This window comes from Petromyzon marinus, unplaced genomic scaffold (assembly GCF_048934315.1).
Source record: "Petromyzon marinus isolate PM22_M1 ecotype Great Lakes invasive population unplaced genomic scaffold, UKy_Petmar_22M1.pri1.0 PM_Scaffold_36, whole genome shotgun sequence".
NCBI classification, from domain to species: domain Eukaryota; kingdom Metazoa; phylum Chordata; class Hyperoartia; order Petromyzontiformes; family Petromyzontidae; genus Petromyzon; species Petromyzon marinus.
The window spans coordinates 763,318-771,520 of record NW_027423346.1 but is presented as its reverse complement, the minus strand read 5'-3'; positions in this window follow the sequence as shown (position 1 = coordinate 771,520).

Here is an 8,203-nt window from a genome sequence, read left to right as displayed (position 1 = left end):
CTCACCACTCACTCACCACTCACCCAGAGTCTCACCACTCACTCACCACTCACCCAGAGTCTCACCACTCACTCACCACTCACCCAGAGTCTCACCCAGAGTCTCACCACTCACTCACCACTCACCCAGAGTCTCACCACTCACTCACCACTCACCCAGAGTCTCACCCAGAGTCTCACCACTCACCAAGACACTCACCACTCACCCAGAGTCTCACCACTCACTCACCACTCACCCAGAGTCTCACCACTCACTCACCACTCACCCAGAGTCTCACCACTGACCCAGAGTCTCACCACTCACTCACCACTCACTCACCACTCACCCAGAGTCTCACCACTCACCAAGACACTCACCACTCACTCACCACTCACCCAGAGTCTCACCACTCACTCACCACTCACTCACCACTCACCACTCACTCACCACTCACCACTCACCACTCACTCACCACTCACCACTCACCCAGAGTCTCACCACTCACTCACCACTCACCAATCACTCACCACTCACCCAGAGTCTCACCACTCACACAGAGTCTCACCACTCACTCACCACTCACTCACCACTCACCCAGAGTCTCACCACTCACCCAGACCCTCACCCAGAGTCTCACCCAGAATCTCACCACCCAGAGTCTCACCCAGAGGCTCACCACTCACTCACCACTCACCCAGAGTCTCACCACTCACTCACCACTCACCCAGAGTCTCACCACTCACTCACCACTCACCCAGAGTCTCACCACTCACTCACCACTCACCCAGAGTCTCACCACTCACTCACCACTCACCCAGAGTCTCACCACTCACTCACCACTCACCCAGAGTCTCACCACTCACTCACCACTCACCCAGAGTCTCACCCAGAGTCTCACCACTCACCAAGACACTCACCACTCACCCAGAGTCTCACCACTCACTCACCACTCACCCAGAGTCTCACCACTCACTCACCACTCACCCAGAGTCTCACCACTCACTCACCACTCACCCAGAGTCTCACCACTCACTCACCACTCACCCAGAGTCTCACCACTCACTCACCACTCACCCAGAGTCTCACCACTCACTCACCACTCACCCAGAGTCTCACCACTCACTCACCACTCACCCAGAGTCTCACCACTCACCACTCACCACTCACCCAGAGTCTCACCACTCACTCACCACTCACCCAGAGTCTCACCACTCACTCACCACTCACCCAGAGTCTCACCACTCACTCACCACTCACTCACCACTCACCCAGAGTCTCACCACTCACTCACCACTCACCCAGAGTCTCACCACTCACCACTCACTCACCACTCACCACTCACTCACCACTCACCCAGAGTCTCACCACTCACTCACCACTCACCCAGAGTCTCACCACTCACTCACCACTCACCCAGAGTCTCACCACTCACTCACCACTCACCCAGAGTCTCACCACTCACCACTCACTCACCACTCACCCAGAGTCTCACCACTCACTCACCACTCACCCAGAGTCTCACCACTCACCACTCACTCACCACTCACCAAGACACTCACCACTGACCCAGAGTCTCACCACTCACTCACCACTCACCCAGAGTCTCACCACTCACTCACCACTCACCCAGAGTCTCACCACTCACCACTCACTCACCACTCACCCAGAGTCTCACCACTCACTCACCACTCACCCAGAGTCTCACCACTCACCACTCACTCACCACTCACTCACCACTCACTCACCACTCACCCAGAGTCTCACCACTCACCAAGATACTCACCACTGACCCAGAGTCTCACCACCCAGAGTCTCACCACTCACTCACCACTCACCCAGAGTCTCACCACTCACCACTCACTCACCACTCACTCACCACTCACTCACCACTCACCCAGAGTCTCACCACTCACCAAGATACTCACCACTGACCCAGAGTCTCACCACCCAGAGTCTCACCACTCACTCACCACTCACCCAGAGTCTCTCTCTCACCGCCCACAGAGACTTTAGATGCCCCGTCCAGGTGGAGTGAGTTAAAAAGATTTTTTATTATTTATTTACACAGTGGGGGGGGGGGGGGGGGAGAGTGGGGGGGGAGAGTGGGGGGGGGGTGAGGAGAGTGGGGGGGGAGAGTGGGGGGGGGAGTGGGGGGGGGGAGAGTGGGGGGGGGAGATTGGGGGGGGGGAGTATGGGGGGGGAGATTGGGGGGGGGAGTGGGGGGGGGAGAGTGGGTGGGGGGAGAGTGGGGGGGGAGAGTGGGGGGGGAGAGTGGGGGGGGATAGTGGGGGGGAAGTGAGGGGAGAGTGGGGGGGAGAGTGGGGAGGAAGTGGGGGGAGAGTGGGGGGGAGAGTGGGGAGGAAGTGGGGGGAGAGTGGGGGGGGGGGATAGTGGGGGGGAAGTGGGGGGAGAGTGGGGGGGAGAGTGGGGGGAGGAGAGTGGGGGGGAGGAGAGTGGGGGGGAGGGTGGGGGGGAGAGTGGGGGGGAGAGTGGGGGGAGGAGAGTGGGGGGGAGGGTGGGGGGGAGAGTGGGGGGAGTTTTGGGTTAGAGAGGAGTGTGATGTTGATGTTGTTGTGAATGTTGTTAATGTTGTGGATGTAGTTGTTGTAGGTGTTGTAGGTGTTGTTGATGTTGTTGATGTTTTTGTTGATGTTATTGTTGATGTTGTTGTTGATGTTGTTGATGATGTTGTTGTTGATGATGTTGTTGATGTTGTTGTTGTTGATGTTATTGTTGATGTTATTGTTGATGTTGTTGTTGTTGATGTTATTGTTGATGTTGTTGTTGATGTTGTTGTTGTTGATGTTATTGTTGATGTTGTTGTTGATGTTGTTGATGTTTTTGTTGATGATGTTGTTGTTGATGTTGTTGATGTTGATGATGTTGTTGATGTTGTTGATGATGTTGTTGTTGATGTTATTGTTGATGTTGTTGATGTTGTTGATGTTGTTGTTGATGTTGTTGTAGGTGTTGATGTTGTAGTTGTTGATGCTGTTGCTGATGATGTTGATGTTATTGATGTTGATGATGTTGGTGGTGTTGATGTTGTTGTTGTTATTGTTGTTGATGTTACTGATGTTGTTACAGATGTTGATGTTGTAGTTGTTGTAGTTGTTGATGTTGTTGATGCTGTTGTTGTTGATGTTGTTGATGTTATTGATGTTGTTGTTGATGTTGTTGGTGGTGTTGGTGTTGTTGGTGTTGTTGATGTTGTTGGTGGTGTTGACAGTCGTGATGTACGAGGAGCTGGTGTCTCTCCTGGATGTTATTGTTGATGATGATGTTGATGATGTTGATGTTGTTGATGTTGATGTTGTTGTTGATGATGTTGTTATTGATGTTGATGATGATGTTGTTGTTGATGTTGTTATTGTTATTGTTGTTATTTTTGTTGTTGTTTTCTAGCCATGGACGAATCTCCAAAGCTCATTCTTACACGTTTTGGTTGTTGTTTTGGTTGTTGTTTTGGTTGTTGTTGTTTTGGTTGTTGTTGTTGTTTTGGTTGTTGTTGTTTGGTGGTGATGTTGGTGATGAGATTCCGCACGGGAGCTCGCCGCTTGTTGTGTCTGGGTGTAGCCGTCTGGCTGTGTGGTGGTGGTGGTTGTTGTGGTTGTTGTTGTGGTTGTTGTGGTGGTTGTTGTCTGGGTGTTGTTGTTGTTGTTGATGTTGTTGTTGACATTCGTGATGTATGAGGAGCTGGTGTCTCTACTGAATGTTGTTGTTGATGATGTTGTTGATGATGTTGATGTTGTTGTTGATGTTATTGATGTTGTTGATGTTATTGTTGTTGATGTTATTGTTGTTGATGTTGTTGTTGTTGATGTTGCTGATGTTGTTGATGTTGTTGATGTTGTTGATGTTATTGTTGTTGTTATTTTTGTTGTTGTTTTCTAGCCATGGGCGAATCTCCAAAGCTCATTCTTACACGTTTTGGTTGTTGTTTTGGTTGTTGTTTTGGTTGTTGTTTTGGTTGTTGTTGTTTTGGTTGTTGTTTTGGTTGTTGTTTTGGTTGTTGTTGTTTTGGTTGTTGTTGTTTGGTGGTGATGTTGGTGATGAGATTCCGCACGGGAGCTCGCCGCTTGTTGTGTCTGGGTGTACCCGTCTGGCTGTGTGGTGGTGGTGGTTGTTGTGGTTGTTGTCTGGGTGTTGTTGTTGTTGATGTTGTTGTTGACATTCGTGATGTATGAGGAGCTGGTGTCTCTACTGAATGTTGTTGTTGATGATGTTGTTGATGATGTTGATGTTGTTGTTGATGTTATTGATGTTGTTGATGTTATTGTTGTTGATGTTATTGTTGTTGATGTTGTTGTTGATGTTGTTGTTATTGTTGTTGTTACTTTTGTTGTTATTTTCTAGCCATGGGCGAATCTCCAAAGCTCATTCTTACACGTTTTGGTTGTTGTTTTGGTTGTTGTTTTGGTTGTTGTTGTTTTGGTTGTTGTTTTGGTTGTTGTTGTTTTGGTTGTTGTTGTTTTGGTTGTTGTTGTTTGGTGGTGATGTTGGTGATGAGATTCCGCACGGGAGCTCGCCGCTTGTTGTGTCTGGGTGTAGCCGTCTGGCTGTGTGGTGGTGGTGGTTGTGGTTGTTGTTGTTGTGGTTGTTGTGGTGGTTGTTGTCTGGGTGTTGTTGTTGTTGATGTTGATGTTGTTGTTGACATTCGTGATGTATGAGGAGCTGGTGTCTCTACTGAATGTTGTTGTTGATGATGTTGTTGATGATGTTGATGTTGTTGGTGGTGTTGATGTTATTGATGTTGTTGATGTTATTGTTGTTGATGTTGTTGTTGTTGATGTTGTTGTTGTTGATGATGTTGATGTTGTTGTTGATGTTGTTGTTGTTGATGTTGTTGTTGTTGTTGATGTTATTGTTGTTATTGTTGTTGATGTTGTTGTTGATGTTATTGTTGTTGTTATTTTTGTTGTTGTTTTCTAGCCATGGGCGAATCTCCAAAGCTCATTCTTACACGTTTTGGTTGTTATTTTGGTTGTTGTTTTAGTTGAAGTTTTGGTTGTTGTTTTGGTTGTTGTTGTTTTGGTTGTTGTTTTGGTTGTTGTTGTTTTGGTTGTTGTTTTGGTTGTTGTTTTGGTTGTTGTTTTGGTTGTTGTTTGGTGGTGATGTTGGTGATGAGATTCCGCACGGGAGCTCGCCGCTTGTTGTGTCTGGGTGTACCCGTCTGGCTGTGTGGTGGTTGTGGTTGTTGTGGTGGTTGTTGTGGTTGTTGTCTGGGTGTTGATGATGTTGGTGTTGTTATTGATGATGTTGTTGACAGTCATGATGTATGAGGAGTTGGTGTCTCTACTGAAGGTTGTTGTTGCTGATGTTATTGATGTTGTTTTTGATGTTGTTGTTGATGTTGGTGTTGTTGATGTTGTTGATGTTGTTGTTGATGTTGTTGATGATGTTGTTGATGTTGTTGTTGTTATTGTTGTTGATGATGTTGTTGATGTTGTTGATGATGTTGTTGATGTTATTGTTGTTGATGTTATTGTTGTTATTGTTGTTGATGTTATTGTTGTTATTGTTGTTGATGTTGTTGTTGTTATTTTTGTTGTTGTTTTCTAGCCATGGGCGAATCTCCAAAGCTCATTCTTACACGTTTTGGTTGTTGTTTTGGTTGTTGTTGTTTTGGTTGTTGTTTTGGTTGTTGTTGTTTTGGTTGTTGTTGTTGTTGTTTTGGTTGTTGTTTGGTGGTGATGTTGGTGATGAGATTCCGCACGGGAGCTCGCCGCTTGTTGTGTCTGGGTGTAGCCGTCTGGCTGTGTGGTGGTGGTGGTGGTTGTTGTTGTTGTTGTGGTTGTTGTTGTGGTTGTTGATGATGTTGATGTTGTTGTTGTTGTTGATGTTGTTGTTGGTGTTGTTGATGTTGTTGTTGATGTTGTTGTTGATGTTGATGTTGTTGTTGATGTTGTTTGTTGATGATGTTGATGTTGTTGGTGGTGTTGTTGTTGTTGTTGGTGTTGTTGATGTTGTTGATGTTATTTTCGTTGTTGTTTTCTAGCCATGGGCGAATCTCCAAAGCTCATTCTTACACGTTTTGGTTGTTGTTTTGGTTGTTGTTGTTTTGGTTGTTGTTTTGGTTGTTGTTTGGTGGTGATGTTGGTGATGAGATTCCGCACGGGAGCTCGCCGCTTGTTGTGTCTGGGTGTAGCCGTCTGGCTGTGTGGTTGTGGTTGTTGTGGTTGTTGTTGTGGTTGTTGTTGTGGTTGTTGTTGTGGTTGTTGTTGTGGTTGTTGTTGTCTGGGTGTTGTTGTTCTCTTGAGCACGCCCTGGCGAGGTCGCTGGCTGGGGTTGAATGCCACGGGGGTGGTGATCAGCTCAGACGCACGGAACTCTGTGGTGGGGGTGGTGGTGGGGGGGTGGGTGGTGGTGGGGGGGAGAGACAGTGGTGGGGGGTGGTGGTGGGGGGAGAGAGTGGTGGGGGGGTGGTGGTGGGGGGGAGAGACAGTGGTGGGGGGTGGTGGTGGTGGGGGGAGAGACAGTGGTGGGTGGTGATCAGCTCAGACGCACGGAACTCTGTGGGTGGGGGTGGTGGTGGTGGGGGGAGAGAGAGACAGTGGTGGGGGGTGGTGGGTGGGGGGGAGAGAGTGGTGGGGGGTGGTGGTGGGGGGAGAGACAGTGGTGGGGGGTGGTGGTGGTGGGGGGGAGAGAGAGAGACAGTGGTGGGGGGTGGTGGGGGGTGGTGGGGGAGAGAGTGGTGGTGGGTGGTGGTGGGGGGAGAGAGACAGTGGTGGGTGGTGATCAGCTCAGACGCACGGAACTCTGTGGTGGGTGGTGGTGGTGGTGGGGGGGGGGAGAGAGAGACAGTGGTGGTGGAGTGGTAGTAGTGGTGGTGGTAGGTGGTGGTGGTGGTAGTGGTGGTGGTGGTGGTGGTGGTGGGTAGTGGTGGTGGTGGTGGTAGTGGTGGTTGGTGGTAGTGGTGGTGGTGGTAGTGGTGGTAGTGGTGGTGGTAGTGGTGGTGGTGGTGGTGGTGGTAGTGGGTGGTAGTGGTGGTGGTAGTGGTGGTGGTGGTAGTGGTGGTGGTGGTAGTGGTGGTGGTGGTGGTAGTGGTGGTAGTGGTGGTGGTAGTGGTGGTGGTGGTGGTGGTGGTAGTGGTGGTAGTGGTGGTGGTAGTGGTGGTGGTGGTGGTAGTGGTAGTAGTGGTGGTGGTAGTGGTGGTGGTGGTAGTGGTGGTGGTGGTGGTAGTGGTGGTAGTGGTGGTGGTAGTGGTGGTGGTGGTAGTGGTGGTGGTGGTGGTAGTGGTGGTAGTGGTGGTGGTAGTGGTGGTGGTGGTGGTGGTGGTAGTGGTGGTAGTGGTGGTGGTAGTGGTGGTGGTGGTGGTGTGGTGTAGTGGTGGTGGTAGTGTGGTGGTGGTAGTGGTGGTGGTGGTGGTAGTGGTGGTAGTGGTGGTGGTAGTGGTGGTGGTGGTGGTAGTGTGGTGGTGGTGGTGGTAGTAGTGGTAGTGGTGGTGGTAGTGGTGGTAGTGGTGGTGGTGTAGTAGTGGTAGTGGTGGTGGTAGTGGTGGTAGTGGTGGTGGTAGTGGTGGTGGTAGTGGTGGTGGTGGTGTGGTAGTGGGTAGGTAGTGGTGGTAGTGGTGGTGGTAGTGGTGGTTGGTGGTGGTGGTAGTGGTGGTGGTGGTAGTGGTAGTAGTGGTAGTGGTGGTGGTAGGTGGTAGTGGTGTGGTAGTGGTGGTGGTGGTGTGTGGTGGGGTGGTGGGGTGGTGGTGGTGGTGGTGGTGGTGTAGTGGTAGGGTGGTGGTGGTGGTGGTAGGTAGTGGTGGTGGTGGTGGTAGTAGTGTTGTGGTGGTAGTGTGTGGTAGTGTGGGTAGTGGTGGTGGTAGTGGTGGTAGTGGTGGTGGTGGTAGTGGTGGTGGTGGTAGTGGTAGTAGTGTGGTGGTAGTGGTGGTAGTGGTGGTGGTAGTGGTGGTGGTAGTGTGGTAGTGGGTGGTGGTAGTGGTGGTAGTGGTGGTGGTAGTGGTGGTAGTGGTGGTGGTAGTGGTGGTAGTGGTGGTGGTGTGGTTGTGGTGGTGAGTGGTGGTAGTGGTGGTGTGGTGGTAGTGGTGGTGGTAGTGGTGGTGGTTGTGTGTGGTGGTAGTGGTGGTGGTGGTAGTGGTATGTGGTGGTAGTGGTGGTAGTGGTGGTAGTGGTGGTGGTAGTGGTGGTGGTAGTTGTGGTGGTGGTAGTGGTGGTAGTGGTGGTGGTAGTTGTGGTGGTAGTTGTGGTGGTAGTTGTGGTGGTGGTAGTGGTGG